Genomic DNA, 20,514 nt, shown 5'->3' on the forward strand with positions numbered 1-20,514 from the left:
TTTCCTAGATTCACTCAGGAAAATTCATTTGGTAACATTTGGTCAAGTAATTTCAAAGAAATTTTATTTTTAATAACGGACGCCAAGTCAACAGCTCACACGGCCCATCGATACAGGTGACCTCAGAGCGAAACAGGTTGATAACCAGTTGAAATTAAACCAAGGTTTGTAAAGTTTGTATATTTGGATTGTTTAAAAGAGGGGCGAAAGATACTAGCGGGACATTCAAACTCATAGATCGAAAATAAACTGACAACGTCATGGCTAAAAAAGAAAAAGACAAACAGACACATAATAGTACACAAGACACAACATAGAAAAACTAAGCAACACGAACCCCACCAAAAACTGGGGGTGATCTCAGGTGCTCCGGAAGGGTAAGCAGATCAAACTGTTTTTATTGCCTTTACAAGTTAAAATGTAGGTGTATAATTTAAGGTGTAGGTGCAAATACTTCTGGATCTTTAAGATCCATAAGCATAAATTCAACTGAAAAAAAAACATACACGAAAAGATCAAATATTGATCTTAAAAAGCATTAATTTGCATCTCTGCCCCCCGGTAACAGTATTTTCTTCTATTTTATTAATTTTTTTTTGGGGGGGGGGGGGGGGGGGTCGTAAAGAGACAGTCGAGTACACATTTTACGTTCAAGGCGTGTTTGAGTTGATTGTTTTGTCCTGAAAACGTATAAAATTTAAAAAAAAATGTTTGATATATCTCATTATCGCTATTTTACGAATTTTTCCTTTGATCTTGTTGACTGATAATTTCCGTTCTCAGCGGCGTCGAGTGATATGAAAACGGAGTCGAGTGATATGAAAATTATCGCTAGAAACTAAGGGAACACGTGCCGTAAACTTGATTATATTTTCAAAATTTTAAGCCATCAATGAAGAAAATCTGACGAGAAACAGCTTGCGGAATGAATTTCAAAATCAGTAGTACCTTTGACACATAGTTTTTCCGGCGGCTATTTTTTTCAAAACATCTCAACTTCAAACGATTTTTTTATCGTACCAAATCACTGCAATACCCATAAAACTTATATATTTAGAAAGATAAATGTCTGAACTTTAATTACATATCAATTTTTTGGTCACACAATATATTTTTCACCTTTTTCGAAGCAATTGCAGTTGGGTAAAATCCGATATTTTTGCCGTCGCAAGGAAATCATTAACGTTACGATAACCGCATTGGCGACCTCCCTACTTATGATAAGCCCGTACAATTCATGGTTCATGGATATGCATTATGGAGTGATAAAAACAATCGACAATCTATTTTTCCCCCTGTTATTAACCCAAGAATCAATGAGTTTGGTATATTTATGTTTGCATCAAGATCCGACTTCAGTCTGACGTTTAACGCCATTTTCAACTGGTACCGTATGTGGACGTTCGACAAACCGGGAACCGAAACGTTCAAGTTCAAGGCCATCATTAGCTCATACCGACCGTTGATATTTGTATATTCCGAAGGCATACTGAATATTTTACGGAGGGAACCAACCTAATTAACAACGTCTTCATACTAGGTAAAATAGCGATAAACAGATTATCAATGGTCATCTCAACTCGATTTCTTTTCTCGCTTTCGCCGTACCGGCTCAAGCGAGAAAATCAATCTCGTTGAGATAACCAACGATAATCTATAATTATCTGGCTTTAGATTGGATTTTTTAAATATTTATTAAGGCTACATGTTGATATGATAATACTGAGAATTCACAGTATACAAAAATGAAATAAATGGGTGAAGTGAAATACCTTTATAACGAGTCATTACTACAGAGAAGGTGTGTTTGAAACACAAAAAATTAAAAGCGTCGTGCTAATATTACAAATATTTAACTAAAGGTGTATTTCTTACTGGTATTTTCTTTTCGTTCACTCATTTTTCACTCATTTTCAATTAAAATTTAGGCATATTTTATTTTTATTCATGAACTATATATTTAAAAATAGAAAAGTAGGACACATCGTTCGCTTAATACTCCCACTTAATTCTTTATAAAAAAAATCCTTGACAACAGACTTTACTTTTGGATCTTTAAAATGCATAACTTAAAAAATCTTTTTTTTGTGTGTGTTATCTAGGTGATCTAGTCTTCATTCTCTGATAAATTCTCTGCCCTTCCATGAAATTTAACTTTTAAATCTAACGGGACCCCCCCCCCCCCCCCCCTTTCCCCCCTTTCCCCTCTTGGAAAATGTTTGCATGGTAAAATTATCATCTGCAGTAATAAAATCGTTCTTGGTCATCTGCATCAAATTATTTTTTATCAACAATTTTAGAATTTCACAACTATTCCCAGCTTAACAACTTTCACCGTGACCTCCCTATCTCTTATTGCAAAAATAAACGCCATATTATTGTCATCCTTTTAATAAATACTAAATTGTTACAAAGAAATTTGATTTAAGCTGCTGAGGATACGTGATTCTTACGCGCAGAAACAAGGCTGAGATTCATTTGGTTGAATAAAAAGAAAAGTATCTACAGTATCGGACAAATTTGTCAGAGAAACAATATCCAGAATACTTAGGCTACGCTGATTTTATTATCTGAACTCACATGATAGTTTGCCGTGATCAACTTAGGTTGTGCTTGATTTTCATATGATGAAGACATAATCTTTCAATCAGTTTAATTGAGCTCTGGAGCTGGCGTGGGAGTAACTGCCGTCAGGTGTTTTCTACTCTTTGGTCGGGTTGTTATCTCTTTGACACATTTCCCATTTAAATTCTAAATTTTATTAGAAAAAAAAGTCCTTTATTCTATATTTATGCTCTCCATTTATCTGCAAAACCTTTTACATTTTGATTTTTAGGGTCATTGTTGAAGGTCGTACGTTGACGTATAGTTGTTAACACCCACTTCATTTGATTTCTGATGGAAATTTGTCCATTGGCAAACATACCACATAATCTTTTTTATATACAATGTAAGTATTGGATATTTTACACCGTATTTTGATGGTCATTCAATAGGATCGTAATCCCGCAAATCATATGCATATTGTCTTATCTCAAAAGAGGGGTTCTATTAACAGGTCAATATTTTTTTTATTTTGCTCATATCAGATTACAGTAAAATATTGATAACCGATAACAGCATTTTGAATTATCTTAAATGCGAAAACAGAAAACAGTGAATTCAAAAATATAAAAAAAAACAGTAAACAGGGGAATTTTTTTTTCCATAATAACAGTTCACAACAATGCCAATTTAAAGAAAACAGATAACAGCTAAATTGGTCAATAACAGTTAACAGCACATATATCTTTAAAATAAAAGTTAACAAAAGTTTAAAAATGCCTAAAACACGTCAAAAGAAAAAAATCTTGCCCCCTCTCAAAAATCAAATTAAAACAAAATAGACTCAACTTTGCTCATATGAAATGTCTACCAAATATATGCTAGGTATATTTTCTATCAATTACACAAATTTTCTGCATCAAAGAACATGAACATTTGCCTATATTAAGTAAAATATAAAGGCACAGAACCAGGACATAGGTGCACAGAACCAGGACCGTTTTTCTAATCACCAGCACGTCGTCAGGACAATTTCGTTTGGCGAATTGGCACGACTTTTGCAATAAAAAAATCGTTGTAGTAATCCTCGCATGGTACTTAGGACGTTTCAGAGAAAAATTAAGCAACAGAACGGTTGTTTTATTGCCGTTCTGATACAATGTAAACAAACGCACCAGCACAGAATCAGGACCCACCAGCACCAGTCAGGACCGAATCACTAGCACAGAACGTTCTCTCGCAGGACAACCTTACCCACCGTGATACTACTTAGATGGAGTATGATTGTCAAGAAAACCAGTGTCGGATTTACTCCCCCCCCCCCCCAGTCCAGGTCACCAAAAAAATTTCGAACATAATTTTATTGCGACTGAATCTGCTTATCTAGAGCGGAAATTAATCACAGCTTGGTTTGACTCCTTAAACTGGCCATTAATTAGCCCCATCTTCAACATGCGTGATTTATGACAACTTATCGGTGGGTGTGTAAGTATTGACAACTGTGTGTAATGTCTCTTTTTTTTTTGAAAAATTTTATGTATAAAACTACATGTACATGTTGATTTTTATTGGTTTTAATATAATATTACAGATTAAGATTGATTAACAGGTTAAATCTTCTGATCAGGAAAGAAATTAACAACTTAAATCTGTGTTTTAAAGAATATAGGTACAAATAGATGTTTAGTGTCAAGAATGTTGGTAACAATATGGGATATGTCTTCACAACAAAATACTCAGATTACCATTTCTTGTGAATGTTTTTTTTTTCTCTAAATTGTCTTTTATGTGACTTTATTAAACAACAACAAAAAATTTTTTCAATATCATTCAAAATTTGTTAACTGAATGTCGTATTTCTTTTCTTTCTTATTTTCAAAGGAAACCAACAATTTGATTTAAAAAACGCCTTTCCTCCCCCTTTTCCACAAAACATGAATTGGCGCTGTCTAATATAAATAATTATCAATAACATCCTATTGTATTTTTATAAGACCTACTTTATAACATAATCTGGGACTAATATATTTATCTCTTAGTCCAAGCATACATTAAAATAATATATGAATATTTTTCTTGTTTCAATTACCATGTAGGAGGCTATGAATGGGTCACCATTTATGAGGATATGAATGGGGTTTACAGATAAGAGAATAATGGGCAAAACGTTAGATTAGGAGCGGGACCAAAAACCACAGATAACAGAATAAAGAGATGATGAAATATAAAGAAAAGATTCTCCACCACACACACACACACCACAACCATTACCACCCACACTAGCATATATACATCTCTAAACAAATATGTAATTTTGGTTTCATGGTGCCCCCAGACATCGAGGTTCTGGATCCGCCCCTGTAGTTTTTATCCATTAAAGGATGTAAACAACTGTAGGTCGCAGTAAGGCCTTTGATATAACTATAGTACGATATAAAAACAACCAGAGGTATCAAAATGTGATGAAAAAACAATTATAAGAGAAAAGTGTCTGTTTCAATTTTGTTAAATATTGTGAGCACTAATTTCAATGGTAAAATATAATTATGTCGGATGATCCACCATGCACCTATTACAATGTATTACTGTTTACGCGTTATGCAATAACGGAAGTAATAAAAGTAATTCAACTTGATAAATAATAGTTAACTGTTACAAATCGTCCAAACTCTTCCTCACAACTTTAACGGTAGTCGGGATTTGTCATATTTTCATGAGCTAATTGTCACAGACTGCATATCATTTACTTCCAGTCCCCAAGGATGACTGTGAAAAAGAAATATGGTCACTTTGGTCTTCTTCCGACCGGTAGTAAAACCCTTGCCAAAATTTGGCGTCCGTTTGGCTGTGTGGGATGTATAAGTAAGCAACCACGTCCGGTCAGAACGGGGACATAAGAACAGATGTCTTATGTAGAGAAAGTACCACGCTCTCTGCACGTTAAGAACCCTTGCAAAAACTCTTTGATGGTTCCGGAATTGGCCTGTTGAAAGGCAAAAGTCCCTATCCAAGATACCCTTATTTTGCAGTTATCTAAGATAACCTCAGGTTGCAGTTATCTAAGATACCCTCAGGTTGCAGTTATCTAAGACACCCTCATTTTGCAGTTATCTAAGATACCCTCAGTTTGCAGTTATCTTAGATACTCTCATTTTGCAGTTATCTAAGATACCCTCATTTTGCAGTTATCTAAGATACCCTCATTTTGCAGTTATCTAAGATACCCTCATTTTGCAGTTATCTAAGATACTCTTATTTTGCAGTTATCTAAAATACCCTCATTTTGCAGTTATCTAAGATACCATCATTTTTGCAGTAGTAGTCCACATTTCCCCGACCTACACCCCAGACGGCCTATTACATTACCTGTCCATTGTATTTGTTGTAAATTTTCTGTCGGCCTAAAGATGTGCGAAGCTAAGCAAACATCAATCAATATAAATCCAACTAACATTTATGTACCCAATTCATTTGATAAGCATTAAAATATATTACTACAAGTTAACCGACATTGTAAAAATTTAAAAGATAAGCTTATTCTTATTTTTGTCGTTTTAGAATGCGAATTGTCCGAGTGTTTAGACAAACATACATGTTTTGCATTTTGACCCTTCCCCCAAAAAAACAAAATTATTGTAAATTGGATAATGCCTATCATTAATGTTTCCTACGTAAGGAAAACATTTTAAATATGTTAGTGGAACAATCGACAAAAAATAAGTTGTATATTTAAATTATAGACAGACACATAAATAATAATTTTTATAGATCGGTTGAAATCCCAAAACTAATTTGCATAATGGGAATTTAGGCGATAGCAATACATCGGAATGACCTGAAGGTCATCCTCTGTAAAAATAGGGAGATGGGTATGATAGACAATAAGACAACACCAGAGTGTAATGTGATGCTAAACTTAAGAAATGTTCTTTTCCACAATTTTATTTGTTCATAAGTTGTTGTTCTCCTCAAGTCCAGTTGCAAATATTTCATGCACATGCATTGTCAGTTTGTTTTCGACTTTGAATATCCCTTAAATATATTTTGCCTCTCTTCAGGACAAGATAAATATTAATAATAAATCCATCATGTAAATTCTGAGAAAAAAAAATGCTCGACCGGGATGAAAGGCGGGAAATTAAGAATGCAACTTGGAAATTATGACATGTTCGATAAGGATGAAAATTATTCCATTGCTGACATTTATTTTAGACTTAACTGAAGTCATGTGAAAAGAGTGAAATCCAATAAAAAAAAAAAAAATAATAGACGTTTCCTAATTATTATATGTAACATATTGTTATAATATTACGCTATTTACATATGGAATAACAGATATTTTTTTATTAATTATACAACAGTACGTTTACATAGATATGTTAGTGGTAGTTACGAAATCAATACATGATGTAGAAATCATTTAACTTTTTGATACACGCGTTCTGAAGTCTTCACCATGGTTTTGAGATTGATTTTGTTTCCTTATAGTCCAGTGGCAAATGATATTTCATGATTCCATGCATATTCAGGTCAAGAAAAGATAAACAATAATTACAATAGATAGGTAATGCAAGGCGGGTCGACCGGGATTGTGTACTTAACATAGGCTTACAATTACCAATACAAATGTTAGACAAAAACAAATATTGTTTGTTAATTCTCCTCCCTCTTGTAAGACAAAATTTAATTGATAAAGGAGACTGAAAAGAATATAAATACTTCTAAGGCAAACATAAATGGTCTTTTTAACCATATATTGAGGCTGCCCACATCGATAGAAAAAAACATGAAGTGGCAAAGAGTACTGCTTTTTTGTGGTTAGTTTTGTTTCTAATAATATACTTATGAAAATTAAGTGTTGACTAGAAGTAAATATTGTTATTTTTCTAATTATCGGTATATGATATAGCTCCACGTCGCGTTGATGCATAATTTTTATCAAAAAGATATAAGAAGATGTGGTATGAGTGCCAATGAGACAACTCTCCATCCAAGTCACAATTTATAAAAGTAAACCATTATAGGTCAAAAGCTTATTTTGTAATATTTGAGATGAAATTACATGTACTTCCTAACCCAAGTTTCACTGGATAGATATAATCAATGCTACTTGATCAAATTCAAGGTATGTAACATTTGTTATTTATTATTGTCTCTTCAATTCTTTTATATCAGATTAAAGATACCTATCATTTTTTAGGATTGTGTCAGCAAATTAAATATGGCATTTTTTTAATCTTTGAACAGTATTTCAAACACTGCACATGTTTCACGGCAGTTGCGATATCGGTCTTCCATTCTTTTTTATACATGCTTACCAATATATGTGATTCTTTTTTTTTTTCATGTCGGGGCCTTTTATAGCCGTCTATACGGTTTGGATTTTTCTCATTGTTGAAGGCCGTACGGTTGCCCATAATTGCTGACAGCCACTTCGTTTGAACTTTGGTGGATAGTTTTCTCATAGTTTTCTCATTGGAAATCATACCACATCCTTATTTTTATATTAATAAAGTCTTCACCACGGTTTCAAGATTGATTTTCAATCCGTTAACGTCCAGTGGCAAACTTTATCTCATGCATATCTAATAGCTAGGTTATGCAAGGTGGGTCAACCGTGAATGTGTACTAGAAATAGGCCTTCAATTACAAAAAATGTACCAATAAAAGGCTAGACAAAAACAAATATTGTATGTTCTGTTCCTTCTCAGAAAAATAAATTTAATTTATATATATATTCTTTATAAGAGATTGTAAAGAATACAAATACTTGTAAATAAAATTGAGAATGGAAATGGGGAATATGTCAAAGAGACAACAACCCGACCAAAGAGCAGACAACAGCATACACAATATTGGCCTTTTTAAATGTATGTTGAGGCTGCTAACAGCGAAAAGAAAAGTTGAGAAATTCTTAAGAAAAATGAAGTGGCAAAGAGTACTGCTTTTATGTGGTTAGTTTTGTTTCTAATAATATACTTCATGAAATTAAGTTTTGACTAAAGGTATTGTTAGTTTTCTAAAAGTCGTCGATCGGTGTATGATATAGATCCTCATCGCGTTGATGCATAATTTTTTTCAAAAGCTTTTATTTGGTAGTATTTTAGATGGATTGATCATGGGTTTCAAATTACATGAAATTATAAACGCAAGGGCCAGTGGGTGGTTATAAGCAATGCTACATTATCCAAATCGAGGTATGAACCACTTTTTTTTTTATTTATTATTGTCTTTTCAATTCTTCTTTATCAGGTGAAGTCCGTCAAGGAAACTAATCAGTTTTAGGATTGTGTTGGAATATTTTTTTTAATCTTTGATGAGTAGTTCAAACACTGCACTTGTTTCACGACAGTTACGATATCGGTAACAGACTCTTCTCATATGAGCCATGTTTCAAACGGCAACATATCATAAAATGAAACGCTTAAATTTTTTGTCGCTCATTCATTATTAAATGCAAATAAAAAAACATCTTTTTGAATAGAAATATCATCTAAAATGCAGCTTAATTAATGAAAGAAATTATGTTGTTAATTTATGATATTATCAGTTGTAACTTTTAGATACGCGGAAATGTAAAAATGACATATGTTCAGTCATTTCGCATGAACGACTTAACCTAAGTTAAAAAATGAAACGAATTTCAAAAGCTATAAAGTAATATGCATCTTGAGTATTGTTATTATTTTGAAATGCAATTACACCGAAAAGTTGGGCAGAAACCTCGTTATACGACGATGTATAGTCAGATTTTGCCACTTTCAACTGAAACGCACCCAAAATATATAACCCGGTCAAAAAACTTAATATGATAAAGTGGATTTATTAACAAATAATATGGTATATGTTGAATTAGCAACAAATCATGTAAAGGCAAAATGGTGGTCGGAAGCCTCTCTTTCATAGAAATGCCGACGTCAAATTTATAGCGTTGCCATATGCGCAAACTATGTGTGCCAAAAAGACATATGCATATGTATCGTACATACTCGCCAAATGTTGCCACACCAATCGAGATATTTGTTTCACAGCAGGAACATTTTCAAAAATGTTAAATTCACAGTAACATATCTCCATATGTGTAATTTGAGGTTCTATATTTAGTATGGCTTATGTCTAAACACAATGACACAGTTGACCAATTTATAAACGTCCGAAGATATCCTAAAATGATATTTTTTACAGATTTTGCATAATTTTTAGTATCTATCCACAAAAATGGGCAGAAAAAAAGACTTTCTACATCAAAATCAAAATATATTGGAATCGAACCCACATATTTTTTTCGGATACAAATTAATTCGTTTTCGTTAAAGACGCAATTTTTTTAATATAAAAAAAATGTATAGAAAATGCATCAACGGCAACGTTTAGCGTTGATTAACATTTTGCTGTTAAGGAAATCTGTACTTCAAAATCGCACTGTAGTGAAATTCTTGGAAATTAGGATGAAGCCCTGCCTTTGTTGTACTAGTAATTGAAAATATGAGAATATAAACGTTCAGAATTATGTCCACAATTTGCCAAAATCTGTTTCTGAATACAATTTTGTCATGAAAATGATTTTGGAAAGCATGCACGAAATAATGTGAAATAAAAACAAAAGAAGACATACAATCAACTTCATTGAATTTAAAATCAGAAATCATATAATTAAGATGATAATATATTAATAAGGTAAACTATAAACACCACATACTATATCACTTAAAAAAACACACACATTTACAGCTTCTGCACCGAGACTAGTCTAAAGGGCTAAAACAAAACATGACATTTTGCCTATATTGATCTTTAGTGTTTCAAATATATTCATAAGAATATGTAATCCCTGAAAAATATAATTCGTTTTTGAAGATACTTGTTGTAATTTTACAATGAACGTCTTCTTTTAACAGGTTTTCTAATCGGATTATCGGAGGAGAGACGGTCACCAAACGATCTGAATGTTTCGTTAGAGCCGCCTAGCCCTTTATACTTTTGGCAGCTTAGATCATCGAAACACGATCAGTCTTACCTCAGTCAACACAGGTCGGTATTATACATAAGGAAATGCCTGTACCAAGTCAGGAATATGACAGTTGTTTTCCATTCGTTTGATGTGTATGAGTTTTGATTTTGTCATTTTCCGTTTTTAATTTTCCTTGAGTTCGGTATTTTTGTTATTTTTATTTTTTATAACCGCGTTTATACATTGTACATATGCTTTTCGTTACAATGGTATTACTGTTTTTAGATCTGAAGACGATCTAAGTTGGACTTACTTGTGTCTGATCCTTTTTGTGATTTTTTGCAAAAAATATGTTCAAACTGTTTTTCTTGAATACAACATACTATATAAGAATAGTAGTATGCTTTTTTTGGGGTGTATCTAATAAACAAAACTGATATCCTAAGAAAAGTTAAACTTTCGAAGAGTTTTGTTATTATAGCGTACTTTCAATATTCAAGAGTAAAGACATATAACAGTGTAGTATCATTTTTTGTCTTCTTTAATATAAAAATAAGAAGACGTGGTATGATTGCCAATGAGACAACTCTCCTCAGGAGACCAAATGACACAAAAATTAACAACTATAGGCCACCGTACGGCCTTCAATAATAAGTAAAAACCCATACCGCATATAGTCAGCTATAAGAGGCCCCGATATGACAAAGTGTAAAATAATTCAAACGAGAAAACTGACGACCTGATTTATGTACAAAATAATGAACGAAAAACAAAAATAATATACAGAAACAAACGACAGCCACTGAATTACAGGCTCCAGACTTGTAACAGGCACATACAGAATGTGGCGGGGCAAAACTAGTTAGATGGTGCCAAACCCTCCCCCTAACCTGGGACAGAGGTAAACCTGCCACTATACTACCAAAAATCTATATCATGACTCAGACAGAGGCTTTATGGACTTTATCATCGAAAAAACACTTTATATTGGAGATATTTGTATTTATTAATTTAATGCGACATAACTAATAGCTATTCCAGGTCCTTTGTTTTTGTTTCTAATAACATTCAAATGTATTATCCACGTTGCTTTATCCTCTTCTACTCACCTTAAAGACCTACCAATTTGTTTATTTTTTATTTTTTTTTTGTCCCAAAATCTCATTAAAGATACCAGGCTTATAATTTTGTACGCCTTACGCGCGTTTCGTCTACATAAGACTCGTCAGTTAGTATTTGAACCGTTTTGATCTACATCCAGATAGCTTTCAGGAGCATTTTATGTTTTGGTGGGATTTCGTACAACCTGCTATCTATTTTATGCTCACTGTTCTAATGAATGACGTAGAGGATTGTTACAATGTACCCAAAGGCCCAAAAATAAATATAACGCTTTATAAATTTCGTGTGTCCGAAGCGCTTTCTGGATTTATCTTCAAAGCCAAACATTTGAAAGCCATACAGGGATCAATAAATTCGTAGTAATTTTAGGAGCTTTATAACCAAAAGGGACCTAAAAATCATAGTCAAATTTAGCTATGTCAACTTTTTCCGGGGGGGGGGGGGGGGGGAGGAAGGGGTTGAACATTAGGTTCTTAGTAATTTCTTAATTTATCAACGGGAATTTCATAAAAAATATCTTACAAAGCACTTACTACTGAGAAGATGATACCCTATCAGTTTACCAGTAGTGCTAGTAAATAAAAATAACTGCGCATGTCCGAAGCTTTTCTTGATTCACCTTCATCTGGAACGTTCTAATATAAACAAGAATATTGTATCCATCCTATCACTAGGAAAAGCAGTTACATTTAACTGATCAATGCAGTTGATGACTATTACGACAGTAGTCAACCGATGTTCAAATCTCGTAAATCGATTAGGAAGGGACAACTGAAGGTTACAAATACAAAATGAGAAAATCGTGCATGTTCACATTTTATGTTCCTAACACAAACACTCTTCCAATGGGGTTAAGAGGGAAAACGACTGTTAACTTGTTAACGACACTGTACAGTCTTATGATCACCACCACAAATTGGTTGTCAGATTCGACGTAACTATATCTAAACTCACTAGTGACATGTTTTCCTGGTCTTAGATCTTAAAATATCAGAATAGTCGTCTGATCCGCGAATTTACTGTTTATTTCCAATTCCGTATCGTAATATTTTAATGGAATAACGAGTGGTACATGCAAAAAGGAGAGACACTGATCCTGTTGTAGCTTCTGGTCTGGTTCCTGTCCAAATTCATGGTTTTCTCTCAGTTTTTTTTTATCTTGATTTGCATATTAAAAATGTTTTTACGAGTTTTGAACATCGGAATACTATACTTACTTCTTAATTATTGAGACTTCAACTGTATTGTTTATCTTTCATTGTAGATATGCTGTGTTATACAACGTGAGCGCTCCTCAACTCTCATCGATTACAGCTGGAACCGAGGTGCTGGATTTTTCGCCCACTGTTAGTCAGTATGTCAAGATATCTTCTATTCAAGATTATGCTGCTGCAGGCTTCGTAAATGCAATGACTATTGGGGTTAATATATATTTTACCAGTATAACACAAAACACGCCGTTAATACAGTTTTTTGACGCTGTTGGACAATTGACCATAAATATAAGACTTCAAGGCATTGATCTATTTGCTGATTGGGTAGATAGTAATGGTATTTGGTACAGCGGACAACTTAAAAAACTAAAGACTGAAAAGTGGCTTCTGGTCGGATTTACGTTTAATATGAAATGGATTAATGACGACCAGGTTGACTTATTCTTTGTCGACAGTAAAGGTACAACTGCTGCTGAGATGGCGATGGGTAAAGGGACCTTTACATTACCGGCATTTGATTCGATTGTTATCGGTGGTGACGGAAATACGAAGTTCCAGGGTGAAATGAACTGTGTACAGTTTTATCCACATTCAATCATAGGAGGAACCAGATCCGATAGTCAAGAACTATGTGACCAGAATGCAGAATCCCCAGACTATGGTATGTATGTTAGTATAAGATTTTAAAAAGGAGGCGGAAGATACCAATACGGCAATAATTTTAGAGAAACCGATAAAACCGTGGCAAACAATGGAAACTGATGAAAAGACAAACTATTATCTACAAAACACTACGTCGAAAACTATAGACAGAGCAACACGAATCCCTCCAAAATCAGGGATTTCATCTACGAAAAAGTGTGCAGACATTATATGATTGATATCAGTGTCACAACGACTCATCATTTGTAATAAGAATAATATAAAAACAAATGATTTTATTGAACATCCTTCTCTGTTCCTTTTCTTGTACATCCTTTTCTGTTCCTTTTATTATTGTACACCCTTCTCTGTTCCTTTTATTATTGTACATCCTTCTCTGTTCCTTTTATTGTACATCCTTCTCTGTTCCTTTAATTGTACATCCTTCTCTGTTCCTTTTATTATTGTAAATCCTTTTCTGTTCCTTTTATTATTGTACATCCTTCTCTGTTCCTTTAAATATTGGAAATCCTTCTCTGTTCCTTTTATTATTGCACATCCTTCTCTGTTCTTTTTATTGTACATCCTTCTCTGTTCCTTTTATTATTGTACATCCTTCTTTGTTCCTTTTATTGTACATCCTTCTCTGTTCCTTTTTATATTGGACATCCTTCTCTGTTCCTTTTATTATTGAACATCCTTCTCTGTTCTTTTTATTGTACATCCTTCTCTGTTCCTTTTATTATTGTACATCCTTCTCTGTTCCTTTTATTGTACATCCTTCTCTGTTCCTTTTATTATTGTACATCAATTTCCTTTTTTTGTACATCCTTCTCTGTTCCTTTTATTAATGTACATCCTTTTAGGGGCCAGCTGAAGGACGCCTCCGGGTGCGGGAGTTTCTCGCTGCATTGAAGACCCATTGGTGGCCTTCGGCTGTTGTCTTCTCTATGGTCGGGTTGTTGTCTCTTTGACACATTCCCCATTTCCATTCTCATTTTTATCCTTCTCTGTTCCTGTTATTATTGTACATCTTTCTCTGTTCCTTTTATTATTGTACATCCTTCTCTTTTCCTTTTATTATTGTACATCCTTCTCTGTTCCTTTTATTATTGAACATCCTTCTCTGTTCCTTTTATCATTGTACATCCTTCTCTGTTCCTTTTATTAGTATATTCAATTCATTGACAACTTGACTCGAAGCATAAAATTTATATACTGTTTTGTCATAAATATTATGGTTAAGAGCATGTCGTACCGGTATTGCATTACCACTCTGGTCTATTTTAATTGTTAGATATCTGTCTCACTGAAGAATCACGCATATTTCTTTTTATTTATATGTAAGGGATTATGTTACCCGCCGACTTGCAAATGTTTCAATTCACCATGACGTACAAAGCGTAATAAGTATGGAATAGAATTGAAAATGGAAATGGGGAATGTGACAAAGAGACAACAACCCGACCAAAGAGCAAAAAACAGCCTATACGTCGGTCTTCAGCACAGCACAGAAAATCCCGCACCCGCAGGTGGGCTTCAGCTGGCCCCTAAACAAAAATGTGGACTAGTTCAGTGAAAATGGATGTCACACTTCATGTAATTTGAGGTTTGACATAAGCTCACTACCGACATTACCCAGAAAGACATCCGTAGCCTTAACTCGAGATGTTATATTGAAATATAACACGTCAAAGAACGATAATCTTTAGCAAAAAGATAAACACATGTGCACATTAAATTAAACAGAATTTTTATTTTAAGCCATGTTGTTATGTGTTTTTATTTGACTTATGATTTCCTATTGCCCCTTGGTACCTTCTCTCTGCTTTTACACTCATCACTTACTGCCGTAACTTTTTAGTACCCTCTTTTACACTCTTTTACACTCATCACTTACTGTCGTAGCTTTTTAGTACCCTCTTTTACACTCATCACTTACTGCCGTAGCTTTTTAGTACCCTCTTTTACACTCATCACTTACTACCGTAGCTTTTTAGTACCCTCTTTTACTCTCATCACTTACTGCCGTAGCTTTTTAGTACCCTCTTTTACACTCATCACTTACTGCCGTAGCTTTTAAATACCCTCTTTTACACTCATCACTTACTGTCGTAGCTTTTTAGTACCCTCTTTTACACTCATCACTAACTGTCGTAGCTTTTTAGTACCCTCTTTTACACTCATCACTTACTGTCGTAGCTTTTTAGTACCCTCTTTTACACTCATCACTTACTGTCGTAGCTTTTTAGTACCCTCTTTTACACTCATCACTTACTGCCGTAGCTTTGTAGTACCCTCTTTTACACTCATCACTTACTGCCGTAGCTTTTTAGTACCTCTTTTACACTCATCACTTACTGTCGTAGCTTTTTAGTACCCTCTCTTACACTCATCACTTACTGTCGTAGCTTTAAGTACCCTCTTTTACACTCATCACTTACTGCCGTAGCTTTTTAGTACCCTCTTTTACACTCATCACTTACTGCCGTAGCTTTTTAGTACCCTCTTTTACACTCATCACTTACTGCCGTAGCTTTTTAGTACCGTACCCTCTTTTACACTCATCACTTACTGCCGTAGCTTTTTAGTACCCTCTTTTACACTCATCACTTACTGCCGTAGCTTTTTAGTACCCTCTTTTACACTCATCACTTACTGCCGTAGCTTTAAGTACCCTCTTTTACACTCATCACTTACTGCCGTAGCTTTTTAGTACCCTCTTTTACACTCATCACTTACTGCCATAGCTTTAAGTACCCTCTTTTACACTCATCACTTACTGCCGTAGCTTTTTAGTACCCTCTTTTACACTCATCACTTACTGCCGTAGCTTTTTAGTACCCTCTTTTACACTCATCAATTACTGCCGTAGCTTTTTAGTACCCTCTTTTACACTCATCACTTACTGCCGTAGCTTTTTAGTACCATCTTTTACCCTCATCACTTACTGTCGTAGCTTTTTAGTACCCTCTTTTACACTCATCACTTACTGCCGTAGCTTTTTAGTACCCTCTTTTACACTCATCACTTACTGTCGTAGCTTTTTAGTACCCTCTTTTACACTCATCACTTACTGCCGTAGCTTTTTAGTACCCTCTCTTACACTCATCACTTACTGCCGTAGCTTTAAGTACCCTCTTTTACACTCATCACTTACTGCCGTAGCTTTTTAGTACCCTCTTTTACACTCATCACTTACTGCCGTAGCTTTAAGTACCCTCTTTTACACTCATCACTTACTGTCGTAGCTTTTTAGTACCCTCTTTGAATGCCTTTTTGTTCGAGATCATATCATACTATTTTTATACATATCTCTGCACTTGCATACAAAATACACCATTTTGAACATTATCATGCGTTCAAATAGATTTTTGTTTTTCTTTCGAAACGGTAATATATACGCGTGACATTCTTTTTATTTATTTTTTCATTTATAAATATTTTATATTATGTATACTTCGCTTAACAAATTATATTTATTATGATGAATCAAATGGAAGACAATTTATGACATGTATGAATTTGATTCGTCCTGTAACACCTCCACGAGTCTCTTCTCCAACAAGAAGATAGACCTCTTCGAAATATTTTATCACTATTAACATTATCAGCATTGAAAAAAATAGAAATCATAGAATAGAGAGTGGAAATTGGGAATGTGTCGAAGAGACAACAACCCGACCAAAGAGCAGCCCAGGGCCACCAATAGGTCTTCAATGCAAAGAGAAAATCCCGTACTCGGAGGCGGGCTTCAGCTGGCCCCTAAACAATAATGTATAATAATTCAGCGAAATGGACGCCACAAATCAGTATGGATATATCTATACAATATATGTTAAACGCATCCGTGTTTTGTTGTGCTTTTTCGTTCAAAGGTTGCATGTTGTAAACATTTCCAGCGACTTGATATTTTTATCAAATGCAAATTCAATAAACCCGTGTTGGTGTATGAGAAAAACAGGAAACCTAGTGTAGATATTGAAAAAAAGGCAATTAATTCCAAGACGTCGGACTCGTTCAATATGTCATGTTGGTTCCGTCAGCACTAGATCATCTGTCTATTCCCGGATTTGTGTAGTTCCAATATTACCAACAAATGCGTTCGACCTGATTTCTATGTTATGCCCACTAAATAACATTGGTACTTTGACAATATGAAATTTACGACGGCCGCCAGCTTTCATCGTAGAACCAAACCCTATGCGAAAATCATATAATAATTTTTCTTTATAATCGGTTCACAAATTGTATTATCAACAATACATTATTTATAATGATAATAATGTAACATGACTTCCATATTCAATTTAATGTGCTTCTTGGTTGTTGATCGGGTTGTTGTCTCTTTGACACATCCCCCATTTCCATTCTCGATTTTATTCTTGTATTTTTTCCAGGTGATTTCTCAATAGATTCATTTAACTTACCAATTCTAACCACCGAAGACCAAACAACAACAGAAGCAGTAACTACATTAGAAATAACTACAGAAGCAGCAAGTACCATCGCAGGAACAACATCAGAAGTAAGTACAGATGCAGCAACTACAGATGCAGCAGTAAGTAAAGATGCAAAAACTACAAATGCAGCAACAATTGCAGCAGTAACTAACGGTGTAGCCATTACGGATACAGTAACAACTGCAGCAGCAAGTAAAGATGCAGCAATTACAGATACAGCAACAACTGCAGCAGTAAATATAGATGCAAGAACTACAGAAGTAGTTAGAACAATGGCAGTAACTGAAGACTTGGCAACTACAACTATGGATTTAACACCAACAAGCCTCTCTCGTGCGTAATTAAGTATAATTCATATAGAAGTACGTTATTTGGTGTCATGAAATTACAATGATAATCTTGAGTTAAAAGCACGTGTTGGTGGTATTTATACCGCGCAGGTACTTTTCATTTAACGTTAAATACTTTGTTATGTTTATGTCATATTACAATTTTATACCATTTCGATCGTTCAATTGAAATGCAGTGGAACAGAATATAAACAAACCATTCATATGCCCGGATCGATTATGACTTAATTCGACTTCATACAGAATAAAATTTAAATTTTGTTGTAGTATATGAGATGCTAAAAAGCAATGCACCGTTCATATGGTAATTTTGTTTTTAAATTCTGCAGCTATATCTTCCGATATGGAATTTGATATAATTGTTATAATCGACATTAGTCTATAGGATAGTCCATAAAAGTAAGTCCTTGGTTTCGAAATAGGTCTCAGTTTTTCCATCTGAGGAAATGACAGTGTCCGTTTGGCTGAATCGGGTGCATAATTATGCAGCCTCAACCAATCAAAATACAATGTTTCATGTAGGGAACTACGTACATATCATAGGGTTTTAACTCCCTGCGCAACTTTTGACATGAAAGTTTGTTTTTTTCTTTAGACGTAAATTATTGTTATATATAGTTTTTCATGCCTTTATGAATCTTTCAATTTCAAAATATTTGGCTCTGGTCTTTACTGTTGAATGGTCAACCAGAAACGCAAATTGAATGCGGCCAAAACAGTATATTTTTTTAATTCACTATACTATTTGGTGTTATAATAACTGACTTGTAGTACTTTGTAGTACTTGAGTGAAACATTTTGATATAATTTTGTAACAAAAACTACGGTTGCAAAATTTTCAAGATAAGTTGACGTTAGAACTTTTTTTTTAATTTTTTTTTTTAGACCTCTTGTTTATAAAAATCTTTTTCTGCATTTTTATATCATTAGTTGTACATCCCTGAAGAAGTTTAATCCATGAGTGTTCACAGAATTCAGTACATCAAATGCTTGATTAAATGTTCAAATTATTGAGTGCATTTTTTTTTTTAATTTAAAATATGTTTTAAAAAAAATGTAGTTAAAATGATCTTGTAAAAATTATTACATATTCATATTTTGTCAAAAAAAAACTACATAGATTTCTGTCATTCTTTCGGTGGTCTCTCCCGTGAGTACATAAAAGAACTATAACGTACCAGGCTTATAATTTAGTACACCAGTCGCGGTCCCTCTTCGTTGGACTCATCAGTGGCGCTCGAATCAAAAAAATTAGAAGGCCAAATCAATAACGAAGTAGAAAAGCATTTTTAAAAAACCAAAATTCTCAAAAGTTGTGTGTTAAATTTGGCTGAGACCATCTAGGCCTTTGGTAGTAAAACAGTAGTGGTTCACGTGATTTTAATGTTTTATGGAAACTAAATTTACAGAAAATGACCGTATTAATATTGAACTAATATTTTCATAGTAAAGTAGCTAAAGACGCTTATCTATTTTTAGACAGAGGACACACTCCAGTCACAGAAAGCTGTTCTTACTTAAGGAAACAAGGGACTGATGTCAGATTATTATATCCACTCGAAACTATTATCGTGACGTCACTAGAAAGGTGTGTATCAGCTTGCATACGGGATGTTAGATGCAGTGTCGTCAGTACTACGACAAATTTGATTGGTGAAATCACGTGCAGAATTAGTGACATATCGGATACCACATTTATGCTTAATTCTGTTGTGTATCTGGTAGAGTGAAAGAACAATAAGAGTTTGATAATGTATAGAAACTCGAACAATTCAAGTAAAAGTAGTTTCGTTTATTCAACTATCCAATCAAAGTGTGACATTTCTTAAAAAGACAGTTACTGTAATATTTATGTTTAATTTCACTTTCTTTTAATCGACAACATTTCTTTAAATTGAAAACGACAAATTTTCGGTTAATTCTACATAAGTTGGTACAAGTAAGAGAAACCCGCCAAGAGACAGATCATATAACATTATGAATCCCATATAAAGATATGATTTCCCTAGCTGTATGAAAAAACTAGAATTTCTTCTGTCTGGTTGTGATTTGTTGAGAAAAAGAAATCATCTAATGAAATTGAGTAAATAAAATCAGCATAGATACTATTATTAAAAGTTTGTACGTCACACGCTCGTTTCGTCTACAAAAGATTCATTAGTAACGATCGAATAAAAAAAGTTAAAAAGGCCAAATAAAGGACGAAGTTAAAAAGCATTGAGGACCAA

Source organism: Mytilus californianus, unplaced genomic scaffold (genome assembly GCF_021869535.1).
Source record: "Mytilus californianus isolate M0D057914Y unplaced genomic scaffold, xbMytCali1.0.p SCAF_7, whole genome shotgun sequence".
In the NCBI taxonomy this organism is placed as follows: Eukaryota; Metazoa; Mollusca; class Bivalvia; order Mytilida; family Mytilidae; genus Mytilus; species Mytilus californianus.